A 22,347-nucleotide genomic window follows, 5' to 3' on the forward strand; every position below is an offset into this window, starting at 1 on the left:
ACTGCGCAAATACAAATTAATTTTGGATCCCAGGACGCTATCTTGATATAAACTATGGCATAAACTGCTTCTGCAACCTTTTCTGAGGTGGCTCCTTCAACCGAGTGTGCTGTGTACAATCATTTATTAACATTCGGTGAAAGTCTGTAGGGAAATGTGAAATTAAAAGACACTCTGGCTGGTATGCACTGATGAGAAAACATGTTTTTGAATTTCAAATAAAGCTTGTAGGACTACAGAAGACTCATATAAGCAATTCCCATATTAGAGGGCATCTTCCAGGAAAGCAATTAACATTCCACCTCCTGTATCGCTACCACTGGAGAATTTGGATGCTGACAACCGTTGACATCTGCTTACTCACTCCATTGCCCCCTTGCACACTCAGCTCCCAAACATGAGTGCTGTTTCCTCAACTCCAGCCCTTTTATTAGTGATAATAACAATGCTTCGGCGAAAGCAATTACAAAGCAGCCTCTTGAGAGACTTGGCAGTCATTTCCCCTCACGCTAAATATGTCAGGAACCGTGTCACCTACAGTTTGCCCAAAAAAGTAGTTTAAAAACTTCCCCACAGCAATTTGTTGTTCTGTCTCCATCAACTAGCAGACATCAGGACAGCGATGGGGAGGCTGCGCGCCGGGCAGCCACGTGCCCGATGCGGCAGGGGCTGGCGTCAGCGTGGGATGAGGGCTCCGATGGTGTCTCCTGGCAGGACGGGGAAGGACCGTGCCTGTGTGCTGGGGGGGAAAGCTAGAGACGTTTTCCATAGGTACTTTCCTGTACATGAAAAATGTACACAGCACATTTCTCAGGGTGGTGACCCAGGCTGAACTTAGAATTTTTTTTTGTGATCACTGTGCTCGTAAAATTAAAAAAAATGCACCACCTTAGTAATGAAAAGTATGAAGTAACCAGCAATTTATTTTTAAATTCAACCGACTAACCTCAAAACCACTTATGTTAGACAATGGAAAGAAGGGCAAAGATCATGCAGCATGTTATTTCCAAACAGGTGCTTTAACAGAACGCACTTTTTTCAGGTTAATGGACAGTTCTGAAGAAAAAGCAGGGCCTGGTGCTGAATAACAATTTACTGGTGTCAGAAAGATCTTTCCAAATAAATAAGTCAAATGAGGGCTGAAAAATACAATTTTAGTTAGCTGAGTAAAATTATACATAACACTTATGTTTTTCCTGTGTTAGATTCTTAAAAAGAGCTCTGGAAATATTGTCTCAAAAATTTATTTCAGGAAGAAAAAGGATTTAGTTCTCAAATCCTAGGCTATATTACAGATTTATGGGGATACTTGACCAAGACACAGTTATTATTTGGAAAGTAAGATTCATCTTCTCCAGTACTTACCCTTCTTGTACTAGCAGGATCTTTCCTTGCCCTTCTCTCCTTTCCCTACACACATCACCAATCATTTTAATTAAGTTGCCAAGGTTTTTCCTCTTCCTTTCTCTAAACTGTGCTATGTGAGTGAGCTCACCCCGGATCAGATTAAGCATCAGAATATGTTTTAGTAAACAGAATTTATTCTTGACCTTCAGCTCCCCGTCCACTGTTCCAAACCAATCCTTCATTCCCTTAAGACAGCATCTGAGGAAGAAGCCTCTGCATAAAAGACTTCCAACTGATGCAGACTCCAAGGGATAAGCTGTCAAAACAATGCATTGAAGGGGGTACATCCCATAATACTTGTGTCTATTCACACCACAGCAAGGTTTATATTCTGTGCACCGCTCAAATGCAAATTCTGAATCTTGTTTTCTCTTTCAAAAAGTAGAATTTAGGTATTTTAACTCATTACCTGGTAACATTTTAGCTACCCAGGAAATTAAATGGTAGCAGCACCCATAAATTTGAGTAAGAGCTTCAGAGACATGTGGGACATCTTTTATCATTCTCAGCAGATCAAGCACCTTCCACTGAACTCTGTCTCCTTTGCATCTTAAAAATCGAAAGGACTACTTGGCCAATGTTTAACAAGAGTTTGGCCTTCTCCCTTTGTCTCTTCCACAAAGCTTTGCACTGTCTTTCATGTGCTATCACAACTAGGACACACTGTCAAACAAACTGACACAGAGCACTTAATAAATAACATTTTTGTGAACTAGAGTAGTTGCATTTTGCCCTGATTTTGTGCATATCGGTGGGTTTCCCAGAAGACAGAAGGGCAAGTTAGCCTTTGCTTCTGAAAACCCAACAGAACCAGCTATATCTTTTGCTCATCAGAGAAGCTGGCAAGTTAGAGTAATCTTCTATGGTCATATACGGACCAAAGTACCTGAGCATTACCCTCACTGGAGCCTCTTCCCAAATACACACTGTGATTATCTCTATAACAGCAAATCAGATGGTCCCGGACTTTGCAACTCAGTTGTCTTCGCTGTTTGAACAGTCCCTGGCACACGGGTCCCAGTTGACTAGTGATCTCCCAAACCATTTTGGGGTATGGTTTGGCAGCTGGCCTGCCCCAGATCAGGCTGCATGTGGTCCCTGTGGTTGAGAGGATGGCCAAGTTCAATGCCATGTGCATGGGCTGCCTTAGCTGGTCAGCCCCAATGCTGGGCAACGCCAGCACACTTAGTTTACTAGAACAGATGAAGCCTGTGGGTTCAGATCTCTTCTATGAGATTATGTTATAACACAGAGAAAGTTCATATTCTTCCAGCCCTCTGGAGCAACACCAATGTCTCTCTTCCAGTTAGCAGTTAGACCCTGTGCCCTGGAAGCTGCACACCAAAACTTGTTAGCCTCAGCCACCGAAATATTCTGTGGCTGTTCTACTTTGTCTCATAGGTTAGTCAACTCCCAGCATTAACAGGTATAAAACCAGCTTCATAGCATCGCTCTGTGATGAACCAACTTAATTGCCAACTCAGACTGTGATTTTGGCCCTAAACTTGAATGAATCCATTACCAATTCACACAAAGGTGACTGAGAAGGAGGCGGACTCTTCCTTTAATCTTTCTTACAACTTGGTGCATTGAGGAATGCACAATCCAGAGTGGAGAAGCATTCAAAGGAAAGGATGCTTCATGTCATAAGTCAGGAGGGAGCTACACCCCAGGTTTCTGAAACCTTTAGTCAAAAGGAAAGGTGCCAATGAAGCAGCAGCCACCCCAGGACAGCTGCAGCCCCATCTGTCTCTGGTTGGCAGCTTGTTACCCAGCTGTGCCGGCTGCCTCGTCACACCGAGCACTGGACCCGGGAACGCTGGCTGTGCTGGCCCGGGTCTGCAGGGCCCTCTGAGACAGAACTAGTCCAGCAGCATCCCCGCACCAGCACTGCAGACCCCTCAGCCCCAGTAACTTCCTCGTGCCGGCACTGGTCCCCTCTCCACACCCCAGCATCTGCCACTGAAGTTGGTAAATCTGTTTCCCGCCATGTCACCCTCCCTTCACAGCTCTTCAAAAACATTTTTTAAGCCTGAAGCTTTTATTTATTTATACAAAAGAAAGCTGATCTCGTTGAGCTGTTGAGTTCCTGGGGGTGTGTGATGACATCCTGATGACTGCGACCTGTGAAAGTGCCTATACTTGTTTAATTTTAACCACACGAACTGCCCTGCTGAAGTCAGTGAGACTACACTGTGGGTGTATTTAAGTGCATCTGTTATTTCAGGGATAGCTACTACATCTGGAGCGTGCACACTCATTTAGATGAGAGAACTATTATTTTTTTTGTGCAGTAGAGCAAAGTATCTGGTATGCCCATGTGCAAAAAAAGAGTACTTTTTGCAGTGAGTATTTGCAGTGAGTATCTTTAAGGCTGGTTGCTCAATATAACACCAAAGCCCAAAATGGGTGGCAGCAAGTTATACCACACTAGGGAAAGAACCAGAAGACAACCATGGTCTTTCTACCATGACTCACTTTGCAGTCACCACCACCCAGAGAAGTGGCCCTGGGGACATTTTCCATACTCAGATGGGTGCAGAGATTACAATTGTTCCTGCAGCCTCTAAAAAAATCCCATAAAATTTAGAATAAGTTAGGTCAATTCAGTGGATACAAATTGACTAATAATAGGAACACTGGGCTGCGAGCCCTTCCAAATGTTCTAAAACAAATATCTTTTTCTCCCTGTGTAATGGTATCACATTCAGAAGAGTGAAGTGCTACTGGTGACAAGTGCAAGACAGTAGCACAAATACATTGGCTCCTCAGCCTCTGCATCATTGTATATTAGCACAATTTGGTATCTATGCAAGCTCTGAGAAACACTGGAGCAAGCTGCAGCGGTACTTTTTGTTGTCATACACCTTTTCCCAGACCTACTGTATGTCATGTAAATATAGTTTGAGTTATCCAGGCTAGCTTTTCATCTAAATGGTGTAGAAATTGAGTATTGTAGGCATTTTTTAAAATGGCAAGAGTAAAATGACTGTGTCTGCTAGATACTGTTATTGCTCCATTTACCATCCACAAAATGATTTCCAGTTTTGTATAATCATTCAACTTTTATGACCCTGCTGTCATTGTAGGAGAAACACACTGATATTTTCTATTATGCATTATTTCTAGCTATATGAAATAAACAGCAGTTAGATGGTCCTTCTCCTGTGTTTCTCCTTTCCTATGAATTGTTTTTAAACTTCTACAGCAAACTCCTCTGTCAGGTACTCAGTCACATCCCAGAAAATAGTGTTGGGTTAGTTAAGGATACTACAGACTTGGAAGTGTTAGCAATAGACAACAGCCAGTAAACACTGACATCACTTTTGCTGTAGGAATTTCATGCTCTACTAATACATATTTCATTAAAGCCCAAGGCTAAGATCATCTCTTAAGTGCCAGCTTATGGTGGAATTCTATGTTAACGTCAAACCCTTGTCAGCCTTCATTCCACTGCATGAAAACCTTGCCTTCTGCAATCTCTACGTCCATTCTTTGAGACTTTCCCTAGAACCTGCCTTTGGTAAGTTATCACATACATTTCTTATCTGTACTTACAGTGGGATTTTCCCCTCTTTTATTTTATTTTAAATTTGCTCAGGAGTGTTGCTCAGGAGAATTTCTGAAAGTTTCATTAAAAAGAAAAATCTCTAGAGAAAGCTGCAGGGTCGGCATGGGATGAGCCAGTTAAGGAGAAGCACAATGCGGGCAATCTATAACTTAATGAAAACAAATGTGCTTATACCAGAGGGAGACAGACATATGGCAGTATCCCTGCCAGGTTCCTGGGAGTGCTCTCTAAGCATCCATTACTCACCCCTACCAGCAGCAGGATACTGGGCAACTTGGATCTTTGGTCTGATCAAGTACTGTCCTTCATATGGATTTATTACACCCATTTTTGTCTGCTTCTTCTCCTACAGCCCATCCTTCTCCTGTGTTCGTTAAATTAAGCCTCCTACTTTCACACAGCAGATCACTTATGTGTAGCTTATACCACCATTATATACGTCACCTATGAATTTGGCTGAGAAAACAACCTGGTTTTCATCCTACTTAATTATGGGCTATATTATACATCAATTTTTCAGCATCTTCTAGGAGAAACAAGAAAATCTCCTTAAATATCTGACATTATGATATGGTTTGTATGTGTCTGCAACCTATTTAAAGGTGCATATTGCCCTTGTATGTAAAAAAAAGAATAAATGGAGTCTTGGTGGTCATATCTTCTAGTTAGGCTTCAGCTAAAGAAAAGTAACCAATTAACTATCCAAAGAATGTAATTAATAACCTTGATCAAATAAACTATGATTAGCAAACTGACAGCTCCTGGCATTTTTCTTTACTTTCTTGTAGTGTATACTCACTCAGAATGTCTAAAGACATTAATTACCCATGCTTTTTACCTTCTAAAGATCCTCCGTTTGCTGCAGGATTTTCTCAGCTAGCAGACCTAAATTCAAAGAATTATGGAGAGCTGAAAATGGAATGGTATGGGAAAAAAAACACGCTGTCCTAACAGCACTTTAGGACCATTAGCACATCATTATGAAACCCAGCTAAACAAATAGCCAAACGTAAAGCACCAGCTATTTTTTGGTTTGTTGTTTGGGAGTTTTTTGTTAAAATACAATTTCTCAGGATGAACAAAATATAGAAATTTTGAAGATGGGAACACAAATATTAGCTCAAGGAAGAAAGATGTAATGCCTTTTACATAATATACGAGATATTGTAGTCCATATGATGTGGACTTCTGTAAGAGTTTTGGTGGTATGAGGAATCCAGGACCGCACTCGCCTGGAGAGAAAAGGCTGAGCTTAAGGCGAAATGTAAAATAATCCTTGACTGTACACGCACTTAGTGTAGTCAGGCAGCTATAATCTATCCTTGTATTAAAGAGCCAAGCCCTATTAGGTATATGAGGAAACCAAAAAGGACAAAACGTTGCTCACTGCATGAGCAGCCCTGCTGCATCCCAGGTGGTTCCTCGTCTTGAACCTGTCTCATGATGAAACAGAGTAAGCAGGTGGAAAAAAGCCCTTTTGGCAAAAGAGACAGAAATTTAAGCCTTGACAGCGGAGGCATAACAGACAGAAGACAGAGAGAGAGTCCCATGCTCACTGCCGGGGCAACATTATCCAAGAATATGTATAACCAGAATAAACACCAAGATTCTGATTCTTCTAAGCCTGTCACAAGCCAAGGCACAGGAACACAAACTGCTCTGTTAGATCTGCTGTCAGGCCCTCATGAAGAAAAAGAACAAATATCTCAAGTCCTTTTTCACGTCCGCAAAACAGCTGGCTGTGGATCAGTTGGTTATAAAGAAAGGCTATGCAGGAGCAGCCCTCAACCCCCTTCATTTTTGTGACACAGCCACTGAACAAAGTGTCTTCTCGGTGTTCCTAGGAAAACAATGTGGTCCTTTTAAATTCCCAAACGCAGCTGCTTTTTTTCTGTGAGTAGTTCTGTATCTTGCTGACAGCAGAGTGACAGGGTATCTTCCAGAAACACAAAGCCTGGAGATTTTTTCTTAGGACCTCTCTTAATAAGGACGTGGTCCTGAATGACAACTTGTGCTGATTCAAGTGGATAATTTGTTCAAAAAATTCTTTGTCTTATTTAGCTTAGTGAATTTTGGAAATGGATGAAGACAATATGCACAAAGCTCACAGGCCATGTCAGCACAGATCAGCAGTTTAGCTCATGCTCAGCGCTGCATAACGTGCTCACACGACTTCCAGAGTAGAGCTAGTCCGTGTCTGCCCAAACCAAGCACCAACACAGAGAACAAGGTGCCACCAACCCCATCAGTACAGACATGCCCGGGACAGGGAACAAGACTGTCCGGTTGGAAGGACCCTTATTGTCCTATTAGCACCGCAAATTCACACCTTGGTTTTCCATAGAATGCCTTTTCAAGGCAGGCATGCCCTTAGATGGAGCGAAAAACACTTGAGGGGACTTCCAAGCTGGTCAGCCATGGCTGGAAACATGAAGCAGAGGAGTGTAGGCAGTAGATTTGAAAGCCCTCAGCTAAAGAGTAGTATTAATATTTTAATACCGACACAGTCCGCAGGCTGCAAAACTGCGCAAGAATTGAAAATTGTCAGTTCTTCTGTTTTAAACACAGGATAATCCAGGACAACAAAATAACATCAGCAATCATAATACTGTTGTTATGGTTATTTGCTGAAACTTCTTACCTTCCCGGAACTGGTTTTTTTAGAAATTCAGGGCAGCAGTGTGCTAATCGTGCCTATGCCACACCTTGGGTGAACTTGGCAGCAGCGTCAGCCACGGACATATTACAAAATTGCCAAAAGTCCTGACCAAAGGGCAAAGTGTAGTGACATGACAGGAGCGGTGGTGTGGGAGCAGGGTGTGACTCGGAGAGCCTTCCCGGCACAGCACCGGGGCTACACCCAGCATCATCCTCCACAGACTTCCCCATGCATCCTCCTAAAGCAGGCATATTCCCAGAAAAAACTGTAGATATTTGCATAGAAGTCCATCACCTGGGCAGTCCTGATGCAGTAACAGAGGTATTACAAGGCACAGTTCATGTCGTAATAAACCAGATGTCACCAGCAAGCAACAGGGGAGCAGAGGGGAACGCTGCAGGAGGGCTAGTTCAAACGTAGAAGTCTACAGTGTTGATGTTCCACTAGGACCAAGTTCCCTAAGCATAGGCATCTGGTGCCATCTGAGTCACAACAGGATGTATGAAGTGGCCTCACAGAGCCATCAAATATGGCACATATCCCATGGTGCACCAATGTCCTTCCAGAGCAGCAGCTGGAGATCCCGCAGGTTAACCCTGAAGCATCTCAAATGGTGCAGGAGGCCTACATCTAAGCAGCTAAACTCAGGTGGACTTTAGGGTGACCTGCATGATTCTCTAGTGATTGTGTTGACTAGGCCTCCATTGACCGTGGGCGCAGTTTAGACTCTTTGTACCTACACGGGGACACTTAATATTTTGTCTTATGCTGAACCCCACTGGTGCCATTAGGTGGGATGAATCCAGCCATGGAGTCAGTGTATACGGATACATAATAGCTTATTTAAAATGTACTAATCATAGGATTTCGGACTCTCCTGGTCTGAAGGCTTACTGCAGCACAATGGAGATGTGGACAAAGACTAAGTGATGGATTTTCCCCTCAGCTTACATGCCAAGTTTTGAAGATTTAAGATCAAACACACAGCCCCTGTTCAGAAGGAGCTCGTTTACAGATCTGCCTTGACACCATAATATACATTTAAGTGGGCTTTGCACAAGCCCATCAACATTACTTCTGCTGGTTGCATTCCAGCAGAGCACTGCATGGATAAATAGCTTAAAGGAAGCATTGTTCAAAAGGAGTGTTCAGCACCTTCTACTAACCTCAGCTACTTTGATACAGTTAAGTGATAAAATGATTAAAGCCAACTGCAATATTTTAAGATTAAAAAAATCTAAGTGACAACAGTCTTCCCTCTTTTACCCTTATTCCTTTCCAACCCACATGCTTGGGAGAACTCCTCCTACTTGACAAAAATGCTTTGTTTCTGCTGGCTCGTGAGAAAGCTGGGATCAGGCCCTAATTAAGGTGGAGTTGTCAAGGAGCCTGTGTGTGCGTCCTCAGTGACCACAGACCAAATGGCCACAACCTGCTCTACAAACAGGGCACTAAAGGCTAATGACAACCAACTTAGCATTCCTCTGCTTGCAAGCAAAACAAAACTTCAGTGACTTCTTACAATGAAGTTAAAATTTCCCACATCATGTTTTTAAACTAGATCTGTTCCCAGGAATGAATGATCTGATTGAAAGGAGTGAAGAACCCACCTGAAGGATGAACCGGATTGCAGCTGGACCAAGTGGGAAGTCCCTGGCAGCATCCTACTTTCAGGAGCAGAGCAGGAATGAAGCTGCTGCGGTGTCTGGAAAGGCTCTGAAGACGCTCTCCCTTCGGCACAGCGCACACGCGTAAACACACGTGTCCACAACCACGTGTTTGGAGAAGGGTGACCAGCTCTGTCAGGCAGTCTGAAATTAGAGGCTGGAGCTTAGTTTCTTGCTACCGTTTTGGGGAAAGTCAGGCCAGGACCTGCTGCTCTGGGGGACACATAGGTAAGGTCAGCAGATAGCGCAGCACGAGCGGAGCACATCCACCGACCTCCCACCCAGACCGGACCAGGTCCCCGCGACTGCCCGTTAGTAGCTGGGCTGTATGGTGCTCTGCTCTACTTTGGCAGATAGGATCCAGTCCAGGATACCTGAGATCACTCTAAAGTGCAAATCAAAGGGCAGTAAAAGGAGATGATCAGGAGATTGCGTTGAAAAACTCACACCTGAACTGAATTAAAATCGACGTAGACACACCAATGGATTACCCCTGTAACTGAGCTCTGTGTGCGTGAAGGCCCTTCTTGCCCTTAGCCATCGATACGGCTCTGTTCAGACTCCATGTTACTATTTAAAAGTGAAAAAGCCATTTTCACAGCGATCTTTGTGCTAATCTGGGTGTATTTTTCAATATAGACGCTATCTGTTCTTGGAGGGTTTTAAACACCGTGACCGGGACACAACTGGTTATTTTTGTTCCGAGAGAGAACATGATGATTTCTGTTGCATCCTGAGACCCTCCCCGCAGAGCAGGGTCCTGGCGGAGGACTCCAAGTGTCCCAGCTGGGTGGCACGAAGCACAAGCTGGTCCGTGACATGGCGGCCACAGCAGCCAGCTGTTCTCCACGGGGGAGCAGGGGAGCATCTGCTCTCCTCCTGGAACAGCCGGGAGACACGGAAAGGGGAGAGCCAGCCAGGGCCCCAGCTGGGGAGCCATAAGCACAGAGGAGTGAGCAAATGCCTCTCATCAGGCCCCAATTAGCACAAGTGCGATGGGGGGGAGGCCGCTTTCCCCGCAGGCTGCTGAAGGCTTGGCCAGAGACAGCTGCGAGGGAGTGACGGTGCGAAGAGAGGGAGGGCGATAACGGAGGGGGAGAGCTGAGAGGGAGAAGGGAGGGGAGAAGATGGACAGTGGGGCTTATGTGCTCTGACTGAGATAAAATAAAATACCAACCACGGATGTCGGTAAATGCATTTCAGCCTTCCCCAGCGCAAAGCTTTAGTCCGATGACTTTGCCAATAATCCAATACTCCTTACCTCAAGCCACACAGTGTTAAACCGGGGATGAATAGCTGTGTCTTGCTGGCAAAGAAAGCAAAACCTTGCTGCTGTTGTGCTAGCAAACACGGTGCCCATTTCCACGGGCATTGCCATCATTTCTCGTGTTGAGCCACAAAGAACTCGGTGCTGTGTAAACAGTGGTCAGGGGCCAAGCTTCAAACCTGTTGATTAGACCCTCAGTGCCAGGCAGAACAGAAATATTTAATGTAAAGGGGCAGTCCGGTTTCAAATGGAAGGAAAATTCGTATTCATATGGAAAAAAATGCATTCTTCACTGCAGAGGCCAGTGCTGGCTTTGGAGGGTCGTAAGACCCATTTGGGAGGTAAGGGGGGACTGGTGTGGATCACAGCCTTTGTGCGGCGCCCTCCCCAAGGGGCGAGTTTCGGTGATGCTGTATTTATACTCACCGACTAGGAACACGAGACCCACACTAGGTAACAGCTCTGCTAGCAGAAGGATTTGGAAGTGTCACCACTTCAAATTATGTGTAAAATGATTTAAGTGTTCAGTAAGAACATTGCCTAATATCTGTTGCCTTTGTCTGGAAAAGGAAAGATTTGGTGTTGTCTTTTTTTTTTTTCCCATGCTCTGTGCAGCAGTATGGAATTCAAAGCTGATTTTGCCCACTGACATCCTTGCTGATCACCCCTCTTCAATCTCTAAAATCCTTTAAAACATAATAGGGTGACTTAGTGACCAATGTGTAATTTCAGCCTTTTCAAAGAATAGTATAGAAGCATAAAAGGCAGAGTTCTGACATTAAAGCTCAGAGATGCAACCTAACTCTTTGATAGGCCATATCCATTTACATATTCAGTGTTAGAAATGCCTGGATAATATTAAAAAAAAAAATATCTCAAATAAGACAATAGTAATCCAATATGTGCATACTTTGCCTACAGTACTTTCAAGCTTCTAAAAAGGTTAAATAAAGATGAAATTATTCTTTAATAATTCATTTAGTTTAAATTATTCTAAAATATAATAATTATAATTAGTTAAGTGAGAAGGTAAGCTCTTTACAGTATTCATCTCCTTCCAAAAGCTTTTGTAAAGGTTCAGTGAGCACTGATGTCTTTGGCTAGCTTGACAGGATGCACGTTATTTTTATTTCTTGAGTGACTGTATCTCTGAGCAAACAAACTTGCCTGGTGCTGTGCGTCCTTATCTCTGATTGAAGCCAGTGGGGACCAGAGCTGTTTATAACTTAACAGCATTCAGTGATACATCACACAGAAAGTCCTCATTTTTTCATGAAAACCTATGAAGAGGACACACTGTTATTTTTCACCATCTATAGCCTATCTCTTCACCCCTGCCATGCTCATATAACGTAAGTTGGTTGAAGCAGCAGGCTCAGGAAGGAAGGGAAGAAAGAAAAGCTGGGAACATTGTGGTCTGGCAGATGACTTTGGTGTTCTCAACAAGTCTGTGCAAGCGTCAAGTGATTCACAAATGGTTCAGCAAATGTTGGCTCTGCTGAAATCAGATCAAGGGCAGTTCCAAGCGCCACAAGGAAGCACACGAAGCCAGAGCCAGTGCTGGATTTGCAGGGGCCCCTGACGGGTGCACACTCCTCAGGGCCCTGCTCCTTCCCCCCGGAGAGGTGCCCCCATTCAGCAAAAATGTCTGCAACAGTTGGACTTTGCTCCTCCAACCTCAGAGGGGTTTAGCTCAGGAAAAGAGAGGGTGCTAATCCCAGCGCTACCCCATCTGCCCCCCCCATGCCTCTGGGCTGGCCGTGCAAGATGCTGAATGCCCACAGTGCACCGAGACACCGGGAGGCTCAAGTGGAGACTCAAATTTTTTCAATGCCCGTTTGCACACCATCTTCCCCTTCTGGGAAAGTGCTTCAGTTCAGTCTGGGCGGGATGGTCACTACTACAAAACTAGAAGGACCAGATTTGCTCTCTAACTGGGGTCACTGGGAGAACCACACACACGGTGTGCAAACCCCCGGATTAGAAAACTCAATAATTATGGGGGGGTTGGAAATATTTTTTTCCTGGTAATCCAGAATGCTAATAATGAAAACTGTTAATTCATTACTTAGTACCAGTCTTAAACCAAAGGTTTAAGGATTTCAGCTAACCATTTTTCTACAACATACTGCATGACTTGAGTTTGTGCATTAATTCTTATTTTCTTCACTTTTGTAAGATGTTGGACAAAGATCCTGAACAGGTCAATGGAATAATTAAACATTTAATTGTGATGTGAAAGGAAAAAAATACAGTTTAATCATTAAAATATTTTAAAAGTGGTTTTGTTAGGGGGGTGAGGTTTTGGCAGGCAGGTTAGCAAATGTGGTAATGGAGGCCATTTTCTAAGGAGAAATTTGAAGCCATTTTGTAATTACTATCTGCAGTTACTCTTTAGCTTTTAGTAATAAGCAATTAGTTCTATTAGGCCTACATTACAGGTGTCCCTCTAAGTTCAGCTGGTACTAAAATAATAGAGACTTTCTATTCAAAGCCAAAGAACAATAAACTGACGTCATTTTTCTCTCCAGTGAAGGCTGACTTTCAGTGGGGATAAATAATTACTTTAGACTGTAAACAAATAGTATATCACATTTCTTTGTATGTCGGTTGATTTTAATATTGCTATAATTTCTTTATTTTATGCCTAAAGACGTTCTAGGTAATTTACAGACAAATTTAATACACGAACCAGAAGCCTAAAATCTACACAGAAATATTAAACAAATGGATCACGGTAAAAATGGACATAAAATAGGTGTTCAAGAATATCAAATTATTGGCTATTAATTTTTTTTGCCTTGTTCCTCTTGTTCTGCAAAATCTGACTGATCTCTATATAAACCTTCCTCACAACGCTATCTTTATTTCTAGGCCGTAATCTGCTCCGGTCTCACAGCTGACCCTGTTTGGAGCAGGAGGTTGGACTACAGACCTCCTGAGGTTGCTTCCACCCTGAATTTCCCTGTGATCCTATGCTCTGTGCCAGCTCCACTTATCCCCCTCTCCAAGCCGAAGGAGTCTCATGGGCTACACCTACACCGTCGAATCCCTCAGGTCCTGGGGCTGACCCCAGCGCCCAATGTGGAGAGGGGCACCGGCGAGTGAAAGCAGACCACCCGTACACACACTACACCTCCAGCCAACCTACACCCCCCCTACACCTCTCTGCCCCGGGCTCTGGTGTTACTCCTGAGGCATAATTGCCATCTGTGTGAGCCGGAGAGGGGTCATTTTGTCCAAAACACCTGAAAAGTGAGGGTCCTCCTTGGTCCACCAGAGACGGCATGTCGCCTGCCCAAGGGTGGAGGGTGCAGAGACGGAGGGCAGAAGGAGCCAGACCTGGGGCAGCCCTGTCCATGCAGCCCTCCGGAGGGGCTCCAGGGATGAAATCTCTCTGAGCAGCACCCAGGGGACTTGCCTGTCTTGGAGAAGGGTGGCTGGAGGCCCCCAGAGAGAAGCCAGCATGGGAACGAGGGGATGAGTGCTCTCCTTCCCTCCCTGGCCCCCTCATACCCATCAGGTCACAACCCATCCCTTAGTTTAGCTCACCATCATGCAACTCAGACTCTAGTAAAACCCCAAAAGCCTTGGGCATCTACTTTAGAAAACCAGGAATTTTTTTCCTTTTTATTTTTCTCTATAAAAGATATCTTAGAAAGTCTTAAACATATAGGTTGGTTTATGGAGAGGATGCCATAAATAAGGCACCTGTACCAGCTGTGCTTGCAAAGATAGAAAAAACCAAGAAATAGGTAGAAGAATATTTTCCGACAGGTAAATTCCTGGTTGGACACTGAATAGTCTTATGGGATAAAGGATTAAAATCTCCAACACTTGTAGCTCTTTTCTGCTCATTGAATCTTCTTTCCTGGGGAAGGAAACAGGACCGGCGTGGGAATCCTTGCAGTCCAGCAGCCAGAAGTGGACATATCCCAGCTTAAGCTGGGGTTGAATATCTTGCTAGCACCTGAGTTAATGTTTGCAGGGCAGGGGTGGAGCTGTTTGTTGAAGAAATCTGGACCATTGATTCCCAGAAAAGCCCTGCAGTACAAATAACTGCGTGATCCTGTCCAGAGCAGCTGCCGCAACACCAGCGTGATTAAGATCCGACTGAATCTGTAGTTTTGTTTAATGTAGCTGTTGCAACATAAACCTAACGAGCCTTGAATACTGGGGCTTATGTTTATTTGTTTTGTATAGCTTTGGAATTGATATAATTATACAGAACAGCTAAGCCATTTTACTCTCATTATCCAAGAAGTTATTTAAACTTCAGAGTCAATCAGATTAGAAGAAATTTGTTATCACTTTCAAGACAAATCCCTGTAAATCAAGAAGCTGTAGTCAGGTCATCCCAAGAGTATTGGGAATGCGCTTCTGTTGTTATGCGGATCTCAGGTGATGTTGGGATGCATTTAGAAGGACTCTGAAATGCGAAGGGCAGGGCATTCATGAGTTTTGTTGGACATGGCCTGATTTCACAATGTAAACAACTGTGTCAGAGAACCTGCTTACAATACAGATGTTCCCAAGCTTAATTAAAATACAACTCTGTAGTGCAAGAGAAATTTATTCATCTCCCTAAACCAAAGCTGAAAATTATCAAATACATTCAGTCAAACTCAGAATTAGTATATGTATAAAACTGTTGCATGTTACGGTGAATACCTAGACAAGGTCAAACAGACAATGAATTAAATTTATACTGAGGACTCAGAGTTGCATCTATGGGTTCAGACTTATTCTCTGGCCCCGAGACTAGACCAGACATGATTTGACCACATCTACACTATTTAACTCTCGTTAGCCAAATAAGATAGCTGGGAATAGCCAATAGCCCGCGCTAAATCCCAAAGCTGGGCAAAGGAAACATAGCCTATATATCCCCTCTGTACATACATACAGAGCAGACTGCAGGCTCCCTTTTAAGCTTGGAAGATATTTGCCTTTTATGTCTGAACTGAACAAAAGGCCTTTAGAAAGTGACAGGACAAACTGCCACACCTTCAGAGATATAGTGACTGATGATCATTAAATGTAAAGGTTTGTCCTTGGCCGGGGAACTGTCTTGATAAATGAGTTCATTTTCCCATCTAAACTCCAAAAGGAGCTCTTGCATCAGAGAACTGAAGGAAAATACTTAGAAGGGGGAAGCAAACAAGCTGCAGTAATACATATAAGCACATTTATCAGTTTTCCTAGATTTGTGTAATTCTTGTGCCTACAACAGTAAAAAGCAATCACCCTTTGGAGCCCTTAGATAGCCTGTACTCCAGCAGTCTCTGTTAACTATCACATGTCCATCAAGAACTGAACTGCAGACTCGCATGCTAAGGGGTATGGGAAAGACTTTAAGCTCCCCCAAATCATAGAAAACCACCAGGCACCTCAGCAGTGAGGAGCACTGGCTCCTTCTGTGGAAAGGTAACGTGCAGACTTCGCTTGCCAGTACCTCTGCTACACGGACCATGCAAGATCTCTTCCAGATCTAAATTAATATATAGGAAGTGCAGATAAAATGTTGTCTTCAGTCAGTTCTTCATAGATTACATAAGGAAAGAGGTTAAAATTTGCAACCACTGATAAGGAAGATTGAGCGATTGCTAGCTATATCTTCAGACGGAGCATTTCATAGGCACAAGAAATCCTTAGGAAGGAAGCAGTCATGATCTTATCCAATTTATTATTAAAACCTTAGAAGATTATGAGCTTCATATGTTACACATGCCCATACATTACAATTCTGGCACTGCGCTCTGCAGGTGATATCTGTAGTGTTTTGGTGTTTGACTGATAGATGCATTTCTTTAAACATTAGGAGCTGTGTCCACGATAGATAGTGTTGGAGAAATTTATTCAGTTATATTTAGAAGGCGCTCTGTGACGAGCAGTGATTTTTTTGTGCGTTACCATCTTCCTTGCAACCAGCTAGATTTTGAGAAGCTGCCCCACTCAAAACACTGCTGGAGCTTAACAGATGCCGAAAATATAGAGCATGTCTGCTGTCATCTCAGAGATCACTGTGGTCTTTTATGGGTCTCTCCTACCAGAACAAGGAAGCAAACCTATGCTCAGCTGTGGTGGGAAATGCTCTAGTGCCAAAACTCCCATGACGATTCTCTCAAGGAAAATGTGTCAAAATTTTTTGCCTTAATATAAACATTTTGGGCTTAGTGAATCACCACTTCCTATACAACATTTAATGTAGTCTATAGAAAATGAATGGCATAAATAGGGAATGGGATTTCCAGCAGTTAGTGTGTCAGTGAGGCAACACCTGCATAAGCTGGTAGGATGTTCAAATGTCTGAAGACTGAACTGAAGGTAGTTCAGTTCCTATGTATCACTAAGATTTTCAGATATTAATATTATCCTGTTGTTTGATTTCTAAATTTGAGTCTATATCATAGAAAATGAGACTGGGAGAGATTATAACAGCCTGCATGGTAGAAGAGCTGAAGTTTTTAGATATCATACTGTGATTTGAACCCACATCTCCAGAGAACACCTTGACCAGCACTGACGGTGAGACTTTTTCAACCTTCCCTGTTTAAATCCTTCCACTTTGCAAGGGTAACTAAAAATTCACAGAGTATCCCCCACTTCCTAGGTGTACAGACAGAATAGTTATAGAATTAACATCTTCTGCATACCATCTTCAGTAAATCTGTCTACTTCTAATTAGGCAAGCAAAATAAAACCATTTTCAGCAGCAGAATCTGAGTGACAATGATCTACAGCACCCACATTATCACTACTGTGTTGGGAAGCAAGAAACCCGATTTCAAACCTTTGCTGCGAATCCAGGAGGGGTAAATGGCCTCACACACTTGCCAGGTGAGTACCCCAACTAAGTAGGATATAAATTACATGTAACAGACAACAGGCAATCCTCTGTCGGAAGTCCAGTAATCAGCGACCTTTCATATGCTTTCTAATCTGGCACGTGCACTCTGAGAGAGCCCATGTGTGAGAATAAGCAGAGGAATTCACGGGACGTAAGCATGCACCAAGTCTCTCAGCTTCTGGACCACAACAGATGTACGAAGGAGTTTGTGCCCATGGGTAGACATGTAATGCCTTGGCACTGCAACAGAAAAAACTTTGCACTGATTGTTTTAGGCATCTGCAGGGCAAGGAGACAGCAGAGATGGTTTTGAGGATCCCAGTGACACGTGGATGCTGGAAGTTACCTAAAACAACAGAGATCTGTGTGGCTTTAAATCCGTATGGGTTTTAGCTTTAGATTAGGTGAAGGCTTTTCCATGACCAAAGCTAGCTATATATGAGACTAGGCTAACAGTACTTCCCCAGAGGAAAACTGTGGATAAATATGCTGATGAGCGAGAGGGATTGCAGTAATGCAGACCATAAACGCATAAAGTACTTAAAGAAGTGCCCTGACCCATCCCTGTGTTGGGTGAAGTGACTGTGTATGGGCTCGGCTGGTTTGTAAAAGGTTTTGCAACTACCGAGGGATGCAGTTTTACAACTGCAAGCTATGACTGTGATTACAGGGGAAGACTGTGGGAACATTTATCCAACTTATACACGACAGAAGCAACAGTAAGAATCTCTTATTGAGCACAAAGTTTATTTTAACACATGTAACATACATTCATTCATAAAGGATTTCAATTCAAAATCCAAAGGATACCCTTCTGGATCAAGCAGAGTTGTTCTGGGAGTTAATTCATTTATTTCCTCTGCAGCATCGTAGCTGTATTTTACTGTGAAACATCTGGCTCTTCCCCATCCTTTTATACATTATTCAATGAATTTGATCCCTCAGACAACATGTTAAATAGATCAGTCTTTTTAAATCAAAATATTCAATCTCAACATTTTAACACACACTTAAATATGCAAGGTACCTAACTTGGGTTGGATTTTTTTATTTTTACATGTGTTAGGCATGTCAGAGGTGTATGCAAAAAGGAGTTACTTACTGTAGGCTCAGATGTACTGCAGAGACAAAAGGGCGTAAGAGAGGAAGGGAGCATGCCATGGCTTGCACCTTCCCCACTGGCACTGCCTGGTGTAATGCATGTTGCATTTGTCCTCCCTTTCATCTCTTGCTCTCATTGTGTTATTCCATCACTTTTCTTCTGCTCTTTGTTCTCATAAGGCTCCCCATATGTTGATATGAATCACTGTGATGTAAATTACACGGTCCTGTTGAGATCCATGATGGTTCTTCAACGTAGCAAGTGGTACACATGGGCTTACCAAAATAATTCTACTAAAAAATAAAAGCCGCTAATGACAATTATGAACAAGCTGGATTAATTTTAGGAGGAAGATGTTTTCTGACTAAGATGCTAAGTTGTTTAATGAAGCAAACAACCCAGAATTACGGGGGGTGAGAAAGGATGCTGAGCAATCTGGCAGTGGTGGGAGAGGCTAAAAGAGGACACAGAAGTGATGCGGGTCTACCTCTACCAAAACCTTTGCTGTACAGTGCTCAAGCCCCGAGTCTTAAAATTCTGCCTTTAGGTGTGCAGGCATGCATATATCTTCTATTGCATGAATCTGAGGGCCAGTCGTGACCCTCACTGATTTCATGTCAAAGGGCCTGAGATGTCCCCACTGGAGACAGCTGGTTTGAGACTGTTCGTTTCCACTTTGTGGCTGCTTTACGTCGCCCGAACGCAGCAAACAGGACACCCAGTGGCACCACTCAGCATGTCACAGCGGGAGCGAACCACCGAGCCCAGCACCGAGAGCTGCGATGGGGGAGAGACCTCCGTCCTGGGACACAGCTGTGTTGGGGGTCTCCGAAATGGGAATGTCCCATTTCTGTTAGGGCTTGAGCTCCCCCTTCTTCTCTCTTCTCCTTGCCTTTTACCTCCCGCTGCCACTGCTTCATTTTTGCCCTTTGACCACTATAAATCAACGGAGCGTCCCTGACACTGGGAATGGGGTGGGAGCAGTAGACAGCAATGATCTAAGCTTTGCACACATTATACTTTTTACCTGCAGTCACGCTGCAGCAGCTTTCATTTACTGGCTCTCCAGTCTCCTGCAGCAGAAAAACGTGCCCCAGACACATCTCTTATTAATACAAACAGAGGGAGAAGCGGTTTGTCTTACCCCATATAAAATTCAACTGCTTTGTATTTAGTGATAACTTTAAATGCCAGCTGACTCAAGAGTTTTTTTGTAAAACTCCCCTTCTGTGGGAAAACTCATGGTGTCAGCTAAGGCACAGTGTGTGCAGGATTTGCTTCTCTTACCTTTGCCTAATGCATTGATGCCAGAGAGAGACTGATGCCAGCTGACAGGCTGAGGGATGGGTGCTGCTGTGCCCATTTTTATTTCCATTTTATTGTCCACAAGCCTGTCCTGGGCCAGGAGCAAAGCTGGTTTGCTTGGGGCTCTCATAATACACTATATTTCGCTCTGCTTTCCGGAAAGAAGAAATGCAATGGTTGTCTCTTCTCTGAACTTTGTAAGAGTGTACCCATAAATTAAAGAGCTAATGCCAAGATATATAACCATAAATATTTCAGATAACATAAACATATTTTAAACTTAAATGTATTTAAGTACTTAAATATGTGACCTAAATATATTTAAAGCATCACATAACTGTGCAGCTCCTATATTAATGTACCTTATCAATGGGGAGACAAAGTTGAAAAATTTTGTTGCTCACAATGTTTTCTGACCCTGGGAAGACTCATCTCCCATTTTAAATGTCGCTACCATCACTCAGGATTCGCAGGGAGACGTATCTCACATATCAGGAAAGTCAGCAGAAAAGAGCTGTTGAGATTTTTGTTGAGAAATCTCTTGTGGCATGCACTTTGTGGAAAACCAAAACTCACATCTTCCTTTGTCAGTGAGAGGGGGAGGAAACGGGTTAAAAATGAAAACAGTTGCATCGTAAGTGTCCAGGTTTGTCTTTCAGGCATGCCTTCAAAACCTAGGAAATTTTAAGTGAAAGGAAATTGTCTGAAATTTTTTTATGTTTAAAAAACTTTCTTTTCATCCAAAACAATATTTTTCAACTGGTTTTGTATATGAACTCTAAACACAAAGCTATTGTCCAGTGACAAAACTATGTAATATCTGCTCTTGCTAGTGGCTTTTGCATGTGGCAAGGAGTCAATAAACAGCTTTGATAAAGAAATGCATTGGAGTTGCTTAATAAGACCACTCTTACTAATACTCATGTGTATTCATTCTTCTCATTATTTCAAATGAATGCAAACAAATCACATCTGAGATTTTTTTGTAAGTTTGTAAAGCTCAGAGGTACAAGGTACAAGAAATTGGAACAAACACAAATTAAAAGGCATGGAGGAATGTGAATATATGTTGTTACATTATACAGTGTCATAGAACTCCAAGGAAAAAGTTGCAGGAAAAAATTAAGACAAATTTGTCAATACGGGGATGGGAATGAAACCTTAATCTCATTACTAAGTTCATCACATCTATAGGCTTATTGCTACGATTCATTGTCAGAAGAAATTAGCCTTCTCTATAAGCCCAGCCTTCCATGAAGCATTTAAATATGTAATGATATCAACTACACTGTTACACATCTGTGTATGAGCTGCTTTAACAGGGAAGGGCTCCCCGGTAATTAACTGTGCTTATACTTTCCTCACTATCTCTCAGTTTTTGAGAACATTAATTTTTTAGGTAAGCTGTTACGTGAACCAGCTCTACTTGTATATCTGTAGAAGAAAAAAAGTTATTTCTCAAAAAATATGCCCATTATACACAACCACAAGAATTTCACTCTAAGGGATCTCCAAGTATGTCACAAGTTTCAGTCCTGATTCAGGCAAGCATCCCATCTGGGATCCTCGCTGCGAACATGCAGAAGTATGTGCTAACGGGCTTCTGGAGTTCAGACCTACATGTCTAGGAACAAAGAGGATGTAAAACTAAGGGGAAAACCAGCAATAAAACCATGTTGGCAAGAAAATATTTTTTACAATGAGGGTGGTGAAACCCTGGCACAGGTTGCCCAGAGAGGTGACAGATGCCCCATCCCTGGAAACATTCAAGGTCAGGTTGGATGGGGCTCTGAGCAACCTGATCGAGTTGAAGATGTCCCTGCTCGTTGCAGGGGGGTTGGACTAGATGACTTTTAAAGGTCCCTTCCAACCCAAACCATCCTGTGATTCTATGAACCATAGGACGGTTCTGATAGCACAGAGAAACCGTGGAAATACCCCCACAGAAGGCAGGCACGTGCCCAGAGGAGTGCAGTTCCACTGAAAACCCAGCTGCTCAGATCCCACTCGAGTACTTCGTACCCTCTTCTGTCTGACTGAGGATAACGCTGGTGCCACTCGCGTGGCTCGACCCTTTGGTGGCGACACGGCGTCTGGGTGCAGCCATCATAGCAGGGCTCAGTCTGGGCGTCCCCACCCGTGGCAGGGGGTATAAGCACAAAAGCTGTTGCTTTCCCACCCCAAAGCAAAGCGGCTCCGTGCACCAGAGGTGCCCAGGCCCCCGCCGCCCGCTCCCAGGGGACGCAGAGGGGATGGGTACCCGGCATTTGACACCCACTTTCTCGGCACTAACGACGCCTAGTGTGTTTTTTCCCCAGCCGCACAGCTTTGAGCAAATTGTACCTGGTGGGAAAATGGGGTACCCTGAAACTTGGTAAGGAGGAGAGGGAGGCCCGTAGCCCGTCCGTCTCCCTCTGAAAAGTTGTTTGCCACAACTCAGCGATTGTAAAGATCAGGTATGAGTCAATCCCCACCACAGCACTCTGATATTATACCCCCACAGAAGTCATTGACAAATT

The sequence above is a fragment of the Haliaeetus leucocephalus genome, unplaced genomic scaffold (assembly GCF_000737465.1).
Source record: "Haliaeetus leucocephalus isolate CR32 unplaced genomic scaffold, Haliaeetus_leucocephalus-4.0 Scaffold217, whole genome shotgun sequence".
Taxonomy (NCBI): domain Eukaryota; kingdom Metazoa; phylum Chordata; class Aves; order Accipitriformes; family Accipitridae; genus Haliaeetus; species Haliaeetus leucocephalus.